The following is a 16,971-nucleotide window of genomic DNA, read 5'->3' as shown; positions in this document are numbered from 1 at the left end:
ACACCATATCACCCACAGGCTAATGGGACCATAGAAGCGTTTAACAAAGTATTGGAGATTGCACTGACAAAAGTATACAATGCACAAGGAAGTGACTGGGACCTACGTGTACTAGTAGTATTATGGGCTTATAGGAAAACATGCAAGAAACTGACAGGACAGACGCCTTTTAGGCTGGTCTATGGAGTCGAAGCCGTAATGCTAATGGAGTATATCATTCCTACTCTACACATAGCAGCTCTCATAGGTATGACAGACTGTGATGCCCTGGAGGAGAGGTTCACACAGTTGGAGGAACTCGAAGAAGAATGGTTTTTGGCTGGATTCCATCAGCAGGTACAAACGCAGCGTGAAAAGGCCTAACACGATCGACATATCAAGTTGTGCACTTTTAAAGTAAATGGTTTAGTGTTGTTATATGACATCAAGTTTCAAAAATTCCTGGGGAAGCTCCAAATGCATTGGATGGGACCATTTGTTATTAAGGAAATCACATATGGTGGCGCAATGCCGTTGGTGAAACTAAATGGCGAACTCTTCCTAGGAAGAGTAAACGGTAGTCAGTTGAAGCCATACACAAGTGGCCCAACCATTTGACTAGTTGCAGGAGGTACATCAGGCAACTGCTCGGTGCACTGCCGAGCTTGCAGCGGTCCGGGCAGAGTTGGGAGGTCTCCGCATGAAGATATCTGCACTGACAAAGTGACTCGAGGGCAAGTCTCGATGTTTGTGTTGGGGGCCTGTTGGGCGCGGGATCCCCCAAGGGAAGTTTTGGGGCTTAAATCCCATATTTTGACTAAATCCAATTTAAAGACTCTGCATTTTGTGGGCATGGAGTGTGAACTTGTAAATGAGTCATAGGGTTGTCTGCCCTCATTTTTGTAATGTAATGTCGGCTTTAGAATTCTAACCATGGTCCACGGACCATGGGATTGCATAAATAGAGCGAGGCTCTTTTTTGTAAGTCACCGAATCAATTGAGGAATGAAGAAGAAGAATCGAGTCTTGTCTAAGTTTAGAGTCAAGTCGTTGGGTCGTAGAGTAGGAGAAGGCTTTGCAGATGAGTATGCAGAGGCTTAGTAGTCCGCAGCTGAGTGCGCAAGGCAGGTTGAGTCTGTAACCGATTGAAACATTAATAAATAGAAGTTTCATACTATTCTTGTGTATTTATTTGTTGTTTTCTGCATTGAATGTATTGGGTATAAATTGCTATTCTGTTGTTTATATGATGCATGAACATTTATGATTGTGTTGATTAAGTGAATATAAGATAAAGTATCTGTTTACGTGAAGTTAAATAAGAGTGATAAGAAGATAAGTAAGGTCTCTGGTGTAACTTGGGGAAATAACATAGATCACTGCCTTAGAAACATGAAATCTCCTCAGCCCCTGGTCAGGGTTGCGCGAAGGGGATTATAGTAGATCGCAAAGGCCTCATAGGTCAGGGCAGTGCACGAAGTAACCTGCGCAAAGATATTCACAGTTGTACTAAATTGACCCATCAGACATCTCAAGGGTGCATAAACTTGTTTCTAGCATCCCCCCGTACTACTTTGGGTGAGACCTCAGTCCACGCTTCGCAGGCTATTGCCGAAAGGGCCAGCAGTGTAGGTATTTGTCAGGCTAATTAACTCCGAACCTGGGTCAGGCCCCTCAAGCCAATAACTATTCTACTCCCCTTATCAACCAGATTATTTATGTATGTGCCAGATGCGAAATATTCTCGTTTAGGGACGTTTTTTCCGGCTATAATCAGATCAATATCTGCCCAGAGGACTAATCTAAAACTACTTTTATTTGTTGATAGGGCACATTCGCTTATAGGAAACTCCTGTTTGGTTTGAAGAATGCAGGGGTAACATTTCAGAGGGCAATGAATTATGACTTCAATGACATCAAACATAATGTTCAACCATACCTTGACGATTTACCTGCTCATTCACGAAAGCAGACTGATCAGATGTAGCATTTGAGAGCTATATTTTTACAGTGCCAACACTATAAAATATGACTCAATCCATACAAATGTGTGTTCTGTATTGGTTCTGGTCATTTGCTTGGATTCGTACTGTCTAAGGAGGGAATTCGACTTGATCCACTTAAGGTTTAGGCAATTCTTGACTTGCCTCCACCTTTCAATGTGCTACAGTTACACAGACTCCAAGGGAAGGCTAACTTTTTGAGGAGGTTCATTCCCAATTATGCTGAAATGGCTAAAGGATTTACTTGTTTATTGAAAAAGGGGATACCCTTTCATTGGGACTAGGTTGCGTAAGCTTCCTTTGATGCTCTTAAAGATACCTTGATTAGAGCCTCATTAATGTATTACCCAAATTATCAAAACGACTACTTCCTATATCTCGTTGTTGCAAATACAACCATTGGAATGGTTTTAGTTCAAGAAGAAGATGGGATTGAACATCCAATATATTATTTAAGATGCAATCTCAATGATACAGAATTTAAGTACTCTTACGTCAAAAAGTTAGCTTTGGCTGTTGTTTAAGCTGTACAAATATTTTGCCACTACATCCTGCTCCGAAAGACCACTGTAATTTCGGATTGCAACCCTATGACATATATTTTGTCACGTCAATTGTTGGGGAGAAAATACTCAAAATGGATTGCTATTTTGCAAAAGTTTGATTTGGAATTCATAAAATCCAAATCAAAGAAATCTCAAGTCTTCGTCGAGCTTCTTTGCGACCTTCCCTCGAATACCATTGATTCAACTTTAGAACCATCAATTCTGGATGAGTCTCTGTTCTTGATTTCATCATCTGACGCATGGTATGGAGATATACTAATTTATCTCTAGACCCAAACTTTCTGGATTGATATCTCTCACTCGCTACAGCGACGTATTTGATACCAAGCCTTAGATTATCTGATTGTTGGTGACACTCTTTATCATTGTGGTATCGATACGATTTTATGAAGGTGCCTCACTCATGAGGAAGTTGAGAAAGTTTTTAATGATTTCCATTTAGGTGCTTGTGGTGGACACTTATCTGGTTATGCTACCACACAGAGAATTCTTTGTGCTGGTTACTTTTGGCCTTCCATATTCAAAGATTGCATAATTGATGTCATAAGTTGTCATGCATGCCAGATCTATGACCGTAAAGATAGATTACCACCTTCACCATTACATCCTGTCGTCGATGATGGACCATTCACCAAATGGGGCATTGACTTCATGATATGTAACCCCTCCTTGGCCGGGGGGCATGGGTACATTATAGTCGCCATTGACTATTCCACAAAATGGGCTGAGGCAATGCCAACATTAAACAATAATGGCGAGACGGCTTCTCTTTTATTTTTCAACCACATGGTTGCTCAGTTTGGTGTACCACAAGCTATAGTTACAGATCATGGGTTGCATTTTCACAATCACATGATGGATGAGTTAACTGCCAAGTTAGGACTGTCACATGATAGTTCTACTCCTTATTATCCGCAAGCGTATGGGAAAGTTGAGGCCATCAACAAAGTTCTAAAGCAAATGCTTCAAAGAATGATAGGGGTTCATAAACGAAACTGGCATTTAATCCTATACTCTGCCTTGTGGGCATATTGAACCTGAGTGAGAAATGAAATTGGATTCACACCCTTTCAATTGGTGTATGGTCTGGAGGCAATCTTACCGATACAATGCAAAAGTTCATCTCTCAAACTCGAGATTGACCTGTTGCCCGACACTTCTGAAGAAGAAGCGCATTTCTTGGAGCTTTTCCATCTGGATGAAACCCGTCATGAATCTGCATTAGCTAACAAAGCTCATAATAAATGAATCAAGATGCGATATGACAGAAATGTCAAGCCTTGCATTTTCTTAGAAGGAGACCTGGTCTTGCTTTATGATCAGGAAGCTGATAAAATAGGAGTAGGAAAATTTGAACCACTTTGGATGGATCCTTATATTGTCAAGTGTGTTTTGGAAAAAGGTGCCTACGAGTTGGTGGATTATGACAGAATTCCATTGTTGCAGCCTCGAAATGGGTTGTACCTAAAATGTTAATATGCTTAATTGAGTGTAGTAAAAATCACTGTATAGATATGCTTTAATTGCATGTGTGTGTGTCAGTGTGTCTTTTAGAGTTTTTATGTGGTTAAGTAATCCACTTTGCATTTATTGTAGATGTCGGAACCTTTGGAACCATTTGTTGGTTACGCTAATTGTGCTAGTCGTAGTACGTAGAACCTATCTTCTACAACATGGGCCATTTTCACTCCAAGTGGCGAGTTGGTGAGTTTTCAAGGGATTTGTATCGGTCGATCCACGAATAACATTGCTGAGTATAGCATGTTGATCGAACTTCTCTTTGATGCCATTTCACTTGGCATTCACCGAATCATCGTTAGGTTGGACTCACAACTCGTCGTACTACAACTAACAAACATTTATACCGTCTAAAACCCAAAAATTCTTCGTATGTTCCTTAGAGTTCATATTTTAGAAAGACATTTTGAGTACATTCAATATCAACATATTTCCATAAACATTAACCAACTCATTAGCAAACTATGTGTTAAATAGACATTTGCGACACATGTAAAAGTAAATTTCCAGTTCACATCATTAGTTGAATAGGATTGGACATAACCATATATATAAAAACCTTGAAAGTAAAAATAGATAGATGTTTTAAATTTTTTTACAAAATTTGTGTCCAAGACATGTTTGGTCATCTAACCTAAAAACTCAAAATGCATGTAAAAAACATCCTAAGTAGACCTAGTGATGCTCAAGATAACAGGTCACAGCCTGAGCTATCATGTGCAAGAGCCGCATCCAACGGCCTGGAACACCAATAGTATGGCGCTGCAGCCTCATAGGTAACTCCTCAATCTGGACATCCGGAATACCAAGGGTTAATCCCTCCACATGATCCTGCAACTCTGCTAGTGTCTCAGCCAAATCCAAATCCTGGAGAACTGCTCTCCTAATGTTTCTCTGCGCTGGCCCACCTGCCTCCTGTCGGTGCCTCATAAGTTGAACATTACCCACATTTTCCTACATGAGAATGATTTTAGTTTACTCTTGGAACATAAAAATACAAAAACATGTAGAAACTTAAAAATCAAAAAAGATTTTTCTCAAAAACAATTTACCTATAGCACCCCATTGAGCGCCCACTAATAGACTCAACACTGGATCTCCATGAAAATCCATCCCTAAATATGGATGCTCCTCGATGACAATTTGTTGTCGATCGAGCCAACTGAAGAATGCAGTGGTAAATGTAATCGATGATTGACCAGCATGTCTAGCCATCAATTCGACCCACTATTGCATCCGTGGATCTCTAGGATCAGTTACAACCAGTGTTACATGTTGGGGTTGCATCAATGGAATTATTTCTAAGGTAAAAGCAATTAAGAGCAGTCCATAGCTAAAGTTCTTGGTCTTACCGCTCTTTACCTTTGTCAGCTTCTCTTTTAGTGAATAAAGTATTGCCTCACACCAATTGAATAAAGTTAGCTCAAGACACTCAAGTGCATATTGAACATATGATCTGTTTGAAAAATGAAGTTTCACACTGCCTTCCAAATTTGTGATGGTTAAAAGGATTGCTCTCAAAGGAAAATCATGGATATCTTTGATGATTATCTTTTCATCCTTGCTAGGTTGTGTACCTGGCCGATAGAATTGTCGAACATAGTCCCTCACTATTTCCCATCCATGGGTAGAACCTGAAAAAGATATGGGGGAACCATGTCTTGAGAACCCTATAAGAAATTAAACATCATCAATCACAATAGGGACGAATTTGTCTCTTATGTGAAAATCCTGATCTGTCGGATCTTGTGCATGAACTAGGAACTGCAATAGTTTTGATTGTTGCCTCATTTCATACAACCTGAAGTATTTGAGAAACCCACAGTTCTTGAGGGCCTCAACTATACCTGAATCATTTAGGGAAAACATGTCTTGTTATTGATGCTCTCTTTCTCGCCAAGTAATAGACATTGTGATCCGATGAAAGCCTGAAATCAAACCATAAGCTTAGTTAGGATCCTTTTCATGCAAAAAGCTGAAAATTTTTTGGGTCAATTTGGTGAAACAAGTTTGGGAAACTCCCCAGCGTAGCCCAGGTAAGGAGACACTACGTTGTAGTGTGGAATCCCTTCTATCTAGGTGCTCCCTAGCACAGTTTTCGACATGCAAGCCTACGCTAGTCTGAGGGAAAAAAATTCAAATCCCAGGGGCCCTAAAAACCCTAAAAACTTGCATGAAACAGTAAAAGGATGATATGAAAAGAAAGAGGAGGGGTAGATATCCTGCCTCATTCGGACGGAACGAGAAATGACCCAAAGAATCTATCATAATCATCTGCTAAATATCAATGTAAAAAACAGGGTCAGAGCACAAACTGAATGGTAAATTTCAATTGGTGAAAATAACATGGTAAATTCTTGTTTTTATGTTTATTTCATGAACATTAAATGAGTAAAATTTAGTATTTACCTATTGTTACCAATGAAACAGGTATGTTTAATCCGTTTGGTGTTTCTTTGAATAGATTTACCATTGACTTACAGAATTTGACATGCATGATCGTGAATTGTACTTTGACCACAGAGCATACTTTTATCTCTTTTACGAGCTTTGTTAAACATCAAAAAAGGAACCTCCTTGTAGTCCTCTTTAAGCTCTTTTCAAACTCTCGAAATATGAAAAGATTGTCAAGCACTTGTCCTTTTCAGCTCATTAACAGATTGGAAATGTCATCTACTTAGTATGAGTTTAACCCTTTTTCGGACTAAGATAAATTATTTACGAAAAAGGAATACGTTGACCAAACATGGTCAATAGGTTCTCTCTTGTATTGTTTTACGTTTTTTCAGCCTTGAGAGACAAATCTACGAAAACGAACTTGTGGAGTAATCTTTTTGTCCCTTTTCAAACTCTCTAAACATGAAAAGGACCGAGTATCATTGTCATTAGACTCGTTAAAACATCAAATAGCGACAAACTTGTCCATCATGACAAGACCAAGTTTCACCTTTGCTAGACTTGTTAAAACATCACATAGTGATGGATTCACCCGAAGGGTGAAATTATACAACAAGCATATGTTATCCTCCTCAAGCTTGATAAAAATAAAGAGGTACTAGTTAGCAATGACTGGGGAAAATGGGAAAAGGGGTAAACCACTTTATGGCAGTAGGTCGCTCTTGAACATGACACTTTCACTTCATCATTATGACTATTTGGGTTGGGTTATCTGCTTGATGGTCATCATACCTTGGTCTATCATACCATCCATTACTTTTGTTTTGGGTCAATGCTGCCAATCCATTCAGTGTCGCCGACATGTTCAAGAGAAGTCACTCAGTTTAAAATTCATCCTTTGCAATACTCATAAACCTTCATTTTCATGACCACCATTCCTGAACCTTGTGTTGTCAGTCAAATTCCGTCTCCAAAATCATTACACTCATTTCGTGTCATTGATGTAAGATACATCAAGGTCATCCTACGATGAGTCACTTCTTGTCAACATCAACACATTATCAAAGAGGTTGACTTAGAAACACCCTTCTAGTACCTTGAAGCTTGCATACATCAATGGTAGGTTTCTCACTTCCGGCGATAGGTTCACATCACTAGCCTTCAATCGAAAGACTTTGTATGGTGTTTGACATCAAAACATCCATTCACACCATGCAGAATGTATTGAAGTACCTTGAGGATCATTATCATCATCGGTGATTTCTCTCGCGTCTGTTAACGTCTTACATCATTAGCTGGTAATTAGATGGTGTCTTCCCTTGTTCGACTTTAGATCACATATTCACATGGTTAGACTCATACTTGAGCAAACAATTGAACAAGATAGAAGACCCTGGATCTAGTTTCATCCATCTGGGCTGCGATTTCAGGAAATGTACCAAATCACCTGTATAATGGCTTTATATTGATGGTCATCCTATCATGGGTCTATATTTCTAGATGACTGTCTCTGTACTTGTAAAGAAATTTTATATGTTGAGCATGGGTATGCCTTCCCTCAAGAATTCATGAGAAAAAATAAAAATATCATGATATTATGTATTGTAATTTATGCAGGTCACCAATCACTTCGGAACCTCCTTATCACATCGTAAAGCATATCACTCGACATCATTATTTTCGACTTCATGCTTTAGGGGGTAGTTGATGCAGATCCATTTGGGCACATCACTCTTATCATTCAGATCAATGCCATTAGGGCTCATCAAACCCTAATTCAGTTTCTACATGCCCCAGACAAGTCACCATTTTGAATGCCTCCTTCCCTGAGAGTTTCTTGGCCTGAAACCCTCCATAAATGCCTCCTTGAGGCACAGCGTAGCCTTGGACATGGGTAAGTGTGCTTCAGTGTAGGTTGGCCCATGTCAGGGTGCTATGCAGAGCACCTAGGCCCACTTTGACCTACCCTGGGTGAGATTGAGCAAAATTCACATAGGGTTCTGGGAATATTCTTATCCTCTGGAGTCATCTAGAAGATTCCCACACTTATCATCTCCTATGAGCTCAAAATTGGATAGGGAATGAGTTAAGTAACCTCCTATCCTCTCATCCCTTCCTCCATGGACACTTACTCTAAGTTTCGAAGGCCATTCAATACCCTCATTTATGAAAAAACCTCCTCCATTTGCCTATAAATTGAGCACTCATCTAAGTGATTAGGGGCTGGACTTTGAGAATTTGTAAGGATATACTGTTGATGTGAGAATTGAGAGTATAAGAAAGTGGTGTTATGCTGCCAGAGTGTTGTGATATTGATGTGATGTTGGTTGGAACCCAAGCTAGAAGAGTGACAATGGATCGGACTCATGGTTGTAATTCTTCCTTCGACTTAATAAAGTTGTTTACACCTTTTTCCATATGCTTATCTTGATATATGAAATTTATGTGTGAATGTATCTGATTCCATTTACTTGTATTCAATAGATCACTTTCTTTGATTGGTTCTCTATCTTCTGTTTATGCTTGCCGTAATTTTTGAGCGAGTTAAGTTTGAGAAGGAGAGACGGGATCCATACAAAGGAGACAAAAGGAAAGTAAAAGAACAAGTGGGTCATTTGATTCCATTTGTCTTATTTATTGTTTATTGAAAAAGGAGAAGCACTATAAATCTATTATTCTAGGTATAGCTACCTACCTAGGGAATGAGTATTTATCCATAGATACCAAATTCCTCACAACACACTATGATCATCATCGTTATCATCCTTACAGTAGGAGTGATAGGGGATACCTTCCAGATTAATTTAAGAAAGAAAAGCTACCTACTTTTCATGGATAGATGAAGAAACCACAAGATGCAGAGGCGTGGTTGCTTGGCATGAGGAAGTTCTTCAGATTAAATGGCTATTCAGAGAACATGAAATCTAAAGTAGCTACATTTAGTGTCAAAGGTAAAGAAAACATTTGGTGGGAAGATGTGAATAATTTCAGATGTATTCATGAGGAATACTTGACTTGCAGTGAGTTTGAGTGGTTATTTAAGAAGAAGCACCTATGAGAGAGATACTTTGATGACAGGGAAAAAAAATTCTATGAGCTAAAGATGGGATCAATGACAAATTATGAGTACACTAGCATGTTCTTAGAGCTACTAAGGTAAGTGCCCTACCTCATGGAGGAGAAGGCCAAGATTCAGAGGTTCATTAGTGGTTTATCGGTTGCATTCAAAGACATGATTGAGTTCAATGAGCCAAAATAATTGGAGGAAACCATTTGAAAGTTAGTCATTGCTATGAACAATCTAAGCATAGATCTAAGACTAATCCAGATTGGAAAGGTAATGCAAAGAACAAAGGAAAATGGGACAGAAATCAAGCTATACCTCGAGATACAGGTAATAAAGATAATGTTGCATCATCTAAGAATCGCATTGCATCAGATAGAGGATGGGGACATTAATCTGAGGAGAAGAATAAGGAGCCCATGCGGTGTTGGAATTGTGGAGGGGATCATCGCAGGAGATATTACCCATAGTATCAAGGTGGTAGGCCTAAGATATATAATACACAAGACTCACAGACTGTTGGGGATGTTGGTCAGAGTGTTCCTTGTATTTATGCATCATTGGATAACAAACGGGTAGACCATCAGACATTTATCATTGAGATGGATGGTAAGCTTCGTGATCAAGTTATTTCTATTTTGATTGACCCTGGATCTAATTATGGCTATGTTACTCCTGAATTGATGGATAAGTGGGGTTTAAATAAGTAATTACATGCAGAATATTGGTTAGTACAGTTGGCTACAGGTACAAAGAAGTGAGTTCATCATTGCGTAAGAGCTTGTGCATTTGATTTGAATGGTATGCCTAATGCAACACATTTGAATGTATTACTATTGGGATCATATAGTATGTTGTTGGGAATGGATTAGTTGTATCTTCATAGAACCAAGGAGGATTGTTATGACAAATCTATTGAGTGCTTGGATGACAATGGGGAACCAAGAGTCTTACAAGGATAGAAGAAAGCCACATCAGTTAGGATGGTGACATCTATGCAGGAAAAGCGCAGTCGCAATAAATAATGTATGTTATTCACAGTGCACATTTCTAGTGACAAAGTTAAGGAAGTTGATGATGTAGATGTGTTGAGTAGGTACCCATCTCTATAATAATTCAAGGATGTATTTCCTGAGGATATTTCAAAGTTTCCACCTCACAGGGAGGTAGAAGTTTCCATTGAGTTGGTTCCAGGGGAAGCTCCGACATCAAAAGCAACTTATAGGATGAGTATACCTGAGTTGGTAGAGTTGAAGCTGCAATTGGAAGAAATTTTGGACAAGGGATACATTTGGCCAAGTGTATCACCTTTGGGTGCATCGATATTGTTTGTGAAGAAGAAAGATGGTACTCTTAGATTATGCATTGACTACAAGAAGTTGAATAAAGTGACCATTAAGAACAGGTATTCATTACCAAGGATTGATGACTGGTTTGATCAGTTGAAGGGAGCAACATTTTTCTCAAAGATTGATTTGGGTTCCAGATATCATCAGGTACACATCAAAGAGGATGAAATTTACAAGACAACTTTCTGGACCATGTATGGGCATTATGAGTATGTTGTAGTTCCATTTGGTTTGAATAATTCTTTATCTACTTTTGTGTGCTACATGAATAGTGTGTCGTGTTCGTATTTGGATAAGTTTGTTATTGTGTTCATTGATAACATATTGGTATATTATAAAAATTAGGAAGAGCATGTTGAGCATTTAGCAGTAGTTTTGAGTTTGTTGAGCAAGCATCAATTGTATGCTAATCTCAGCAAGTGTAGTTTCTTTCAAACCGAGGTACATTACTTGGGGCATGTTGTCTCCAAGGAAGGAATTGGAGTAGATATAGAAACGATAAGGGCCATCATGGAGTGGGTAGCTCGCGGGAATGTAGATGAGGTGATATATTTCATGGGGTTGGCAGGTTATTACAGGAGGTTCATCAAGAACTACTCTTAGATTTCTTATCCTATCACATAATTACAGAGGAAAGGTAAGAAGTTTGAATGCACAAAGGAGTGTGAGGCTAGTTTTGAGCATCTTAAGAAGTTATTGATACATGCACTAGTGTTAAAGATTGTGAATCTGGAAAAATAGTTTGTAGTATGCATATATTATTGTAAGAGGGGGCTTGGTGGAGTCCTTATGTAGAATGGACATGTGGTATGATACAAGTCGCAAAAAATGAACAAGCATAAGAAGAACTACCCGGCACATGATCTTGAGTTGGCAATGATCATACATGCATTGAAGATGTGGAGACACTATCTTCAGGGTAGGAGTTCTATCTTAATGAGTGACCATAGTGGTTTGCGATGTTTATTTGACCAAGCGAAGTAGAATGATAACTAGAATTTATGGTTTGCTATGATTAGTGAGTTTTATTTTGAGATCAAGTATATCAAAGGTAAAGAGAACAAAGTGGAATATCATCTTAGCAGGTGGACATAGGTAAATCACTTAGCAACTATGAGCTCCTATGGGATAGAATTACATGATAGGATCTTGTAGGCAGGTCAACAAGATGTGAGGTATATGGAGATTATGCATAGGTTGCAGCAGAATACTGGTACAGGTACAGGTGGTAGTACAGTTACATGTACATGTAGTAGTATAGGTACAAGTAGTGGTACAAGTACAGGTGCAAGTGCATAGGATGTGGACTATTTCCTTCCAGCATATGGATTGGTTAGATTCAAAAATAAGATATATGTGCTTGATAGCAGTAATCTCAAGAAGGTGATCTTGAGAGAGTGCGAAACCATATTTAGGTCACCCAGGTTATCAGAAGACAGTAATAGTAGTGAAGAAAATTATTATTGGATGACTCTGAAGAGGGATGTAGCGGAGTGTGTGGCTAGGTGTTTCGAGTGTCAACGTGTGAACGCAGAGTGTAAGCATCCAGGTGGACTGCTATAGCCGATTACAATTCCAGAATGGAAATGGGAGGTCATTTCCATGGACTTCATTACAGGTTTTTCGAGGAAAGTGAGACAACATGATTCCATCATGATTATTGTGGATAGGTTAACAAAGGGTGCACATTTCATTTCAGTGAAGTCTACATTCTTAGCTAGTGATGTAGCACAGGTATTCATCAGGGATGTGTTCATATTGCATGGAGTTCTGAAGAAGATAGTGTCAGATAGGGATGTGAAGTTCACTTCCAAGTTTTGGAAGGAGTTATTTGCAGGTTTGGGCACAGATTTAGCCTTTAGTACAACTTATCATCCGGAGAAATATGGATAGACAGAGAGCGTCAATGGGATATTGAAGGACATGTTGAGGATGTATGTGATGCATCAACAGAGAAAGTGGGAAGAGTATCTTCCATTGCTAGAGTTCACTTATAACAATGGGTATCAGGAATATTTGAAGATGAGTCTATTTGAGGCATTATATGGGTGGAGTGTCAATACTCCCATCCATTGGAGTGATCAAGTTAAGAGGGCGTTGATTGGATAGGACATGTTGGTGGAAATGGACCAGGAAATGTAGGTTATATAGAAAAATTTAAAGGCGACACAAGATAGGAAGAAGAGCTATGCAGATCAGAACAGGTTGTTCATGGAGTTTCTGGTTGGGAAACATATGTCCTTGCACATCAAACCAAAGAAGAACTCCTTACGGAATGGATCATGTGCCAAGATGGCACCACTTTTTTGTGGACCCTTCAGCATCATTGAGAGGATTGGGCCAGTAGGCTATAGACTTGCTCTAACTCCGATGGTGAAATTCCATGATGTTTTCCATGTGTCATTGCTTAAGAACTATATTAAATATGTTGATCATGTGATTAACTGGTCTATATTACAAGTGGAACCAGATGGAGAATTCTAGCCAGAGCCTCAGTGTATATTAAATAGAATGGTGCTCCTTCTTCAGAACAGAGAAATCAAGCAAGTTCAAGTGCAATAGAACAACTTTGGGCCCAATGAAGCTACATGGGGGATGGTGGATTAGATGCGGGCTATGTATCGTTCATTGTTTCCAGATTGAGGCAAAGCAATTTTGGTATGGTGTTTTGGTATATGCCTTTGTATATGTTTTGGTACATGTTTTGGTGATGTTTTTTATATGTACATATGTATATGGATTTAAATACCACCATGAGCTATGTTATAAAACTTTAATAATTTATATGGGTGTGTTGACCAGCAAAAACGTCCTAACCAACATTTGGGTAAATCCACCCAGTCAAGACATGTAACTTAGATCTATGTCTGTTGAAGTGGTGGTTCCTACTAGTATTATGGGACTAGTTTACCCTTTAATATAGCAAGTGTATAATATAGGAATAAATGAAAGATAAAATATAACTCTAAACTATGTGTTGCATACATATTACTCTAATTTAATCTAAACTATAAGCTTATTAACTAAATGTACCTGGGATTTACTAAGTTGACATGCTTTTATAATTTTCCAATGTTACTTAGTAATATAGATCAATAAGTAAAACTAGAAGTAATTCCCTTAAATGTAAAAGTAATCTTGATTAAATAGTTAATCAAAATTAGCTTTTAATGACAACAGACATGTAAAACTCAATGAATCGTTCAAAATTGAATATAGCTTTCATTAGTATCTTCAATAGTGAAAAATACCAAATTTGATTCAATATAGAGGAATGAAAAAAGCAAACAATTTCTTTTGAAACATAGAGATAAAAGAAATTTAGAATATAGTACCCAAGAGGAATTTCGCTATGCCTTCTCCAGAAATGCTTGATGGTTCCACATTAAAATAAAAGATCATTTACAGATAGTAATGCAGATATAAGTGTCTTTTGCAAATTCAAATCAGAACCCCTATCTCATAATCGAGTTGGGTATTTAAACATTTTAAATAATAACAATCCTCCCAGTTTATCAACTAAAAATTACATAAAACGAAATTCAAACAATAAATCAATCTTCAACAAATATCTTGACTGGACTTAGCAGATCTCAAAAACTAAATCTAAATCTGATTCAAACATACTTTGAATATGCTCAAGGGTTGTTTCCAACAGAATACCTGAATAGCCTTATCAATAGTATTTGTCATTCTTTAGCGTTGTAGTGGTTCAACTTCCGATTAAAATCGAAAGTCCAAGATCTTCCAAAATTTACCCTGGGATTATCCCTGCAATCCAAATAAAACAGAGTGGTAAGCATTTTATTAAAAGTCACTCAAATCTTAAGAAATCATAAATAAAACCATAATACTAGCCTGAAAACATTAAAACATCTATTGTTCAAACTTTCAGTGAGCAAACCAAAGCGTGACAAGTGGCAAATGGAGATGGATATTGGAGGTTGGAGTATTGAAGTTTTAACATGACACACTCTTCAAAACTTGTGATATATGGAAACTTTTGATGAGGAGTGGGTGTGATATTATATTAAATCATTATGATAAATCCCATCAGATCCACAACCATATTAGCGATCAGAAGATTAGGTCTTATTGGAGGTTTTAGATATGTGCCATTTCAAAAAAAATTATATGGGAGAGGATGAAATTTTATAATTAATCCAAAACTAAAATCAAATTGGGTCCGACATATCGGAGATTGGAGCATATAAGAGGTCAGAGGGGAAGGTTATATCGCATATGGGAGATCGAAGGTTATATGATATCGAAACGTTTGAGAGGTTACACATAACAAAAATTCCAATATTGGTATTTCTCCAATAGTGTTTCATTATATGTGTTGTGTGTTATTTACATTAGTTTCACATTATATTCATTCACCTTTGGTTATAAATATTTTCAAAAGAATACTCTGATAGCATAAAGCTCTACTATTTGTTTATTAAAGAGTTATTTCCACATGTTGTAACATGAGCTTGGTTTTGGGGGATATTTATTAATTAATCATAAACATTTAAGATTTAAAACAAAGTTTTATTAACAACAAACTTAGTAAGATTAAGAAAAACTAAAAATAAAATAAGGCAAACTAGGTTAAGATGAAACAATTCAATGATTCAAAATCCAAATGCAAATTCAAAAGGCTCCCTATAGTTTTTATTATAATAATAAAGACAAAATTGGGGTTTTGTGTTTTTTTACCACAACAATGGCGACACACGGGAAGAACCAGTAATCTCTGAAAATATTGATGAAACTCCGAAGAGAAAGGAATGTTTTTAAATGAATCAAAATGTCAAAATTCATATTTTTCAATGAAATCTCAGTAAAAGATAGTGGAAGTTTATCATTTTGTACATCTCTAGTATTGATAATAAAAGAAAAAACATGTTTACAATAGTCATTAATTGATAACAAATTTAACTAAAGAGAAAAATATTTTAATTGAGTTTAGTAAAAAGATGAACTCTTATTATCACATGTAGAGTCACTGTTGCCAGTAGGCACCTTGGCAGCATTACCTTTTAACCCAAGGAAAAGGCAGTATCACAGTTATTGCTTGATGTTTCATAGAAAATATAGTTTTCATTAAATTACTCTGAAAGCCATTTTCTTGGCTTGTGACCAGATTTCGACAATGCCATTCACAAGTATTAATAGTAATGAACAAGTCGGTTCGTGATGTGACCTCTTGTCCTACAACAAGTTATTCTAAGCCATTATCGTGGCATGAATATGATAATGTCATACGATCAATGCCCTTTTGTTACCAGGAAAAGTGTCTATTTAGAACTGCTCTATCCCACTAAGGTGTGACAGCTGCCTTAGAAACAAACAGAGAAAACTACTTTTGTATTTCCTTTATGAACTATAAATAGGTAGGAATAGAAAGAACCAACCTGTGTCTTGCGCTAATCCTTTGATTCAATCCCTCTCTTCTTTGACAGCTTCCAGCTACCTGCTCCCTTACTTTCCCAGCTTCACCAAGTACCTGTAAGATCACAGAAGAAGAAAACTATACAAAGACATGGATCTATTTTCATAAATAACTTAGGATCAGATTTAAGTTAACCATACAAATGTAACAAGCATCAATGATACAAAAGCATGGAGGAGAAACTCAAATAGTTTTTATTGATATACAAGAAGATCCAGGAGGAGTTACAACCAATGATTCCTGACCCAACATCAACCTCCCAGCAAAGAAGCCCCTCTTCACCTCCAACAAAGCATAGATAACCCAATTCTCTAATGTTTGTCTCAAAACCAATAGCAATTCCTTACAATGTGCAAAATTCTAGCCTCTGGATCTCTGGGATGAGGGATCCATATATAGATGTATGCAAGGAGGATGAGTCAGCTTGTGATTTGATTAGTGTCTTCTCTCTGTCAGTTCTTGCTTCCACTTGGAGACTGAAGGCCTCTTACTCATCCTTGGTCGAATTCAGTGAGGCAAGTGTCATAGGAGAAGATTCTGGAAGCTTCCATTGTCTTTCCACCTCGCGGAATGACACTGCCATTTGTCATTTCTCGCTCAACGCACCCTCATAGTGCATTTAGGTGTGTTGTAATGCACCTAGCTAGTGGATTTA

This window comes from Pinus tabuliformis, chromosome 2_2 (assembly GCF_031772625.1).
Source record: "Pinus tabuliformis cultivar Carrire ecotype Pingquan chromosome 2_2, CPIR1, whole genome shotgun sequence".
NCBI classification, from domain to species: domain Eukaryota; kingdom Viridiplantae; phylum Streptophyta; class Pinopsida; order Pinales; family Pinaceae; genus Pinus; species Pinus tabuliformis.
This window is presented reverse-complemented; position numbering follows the sequence as displayed.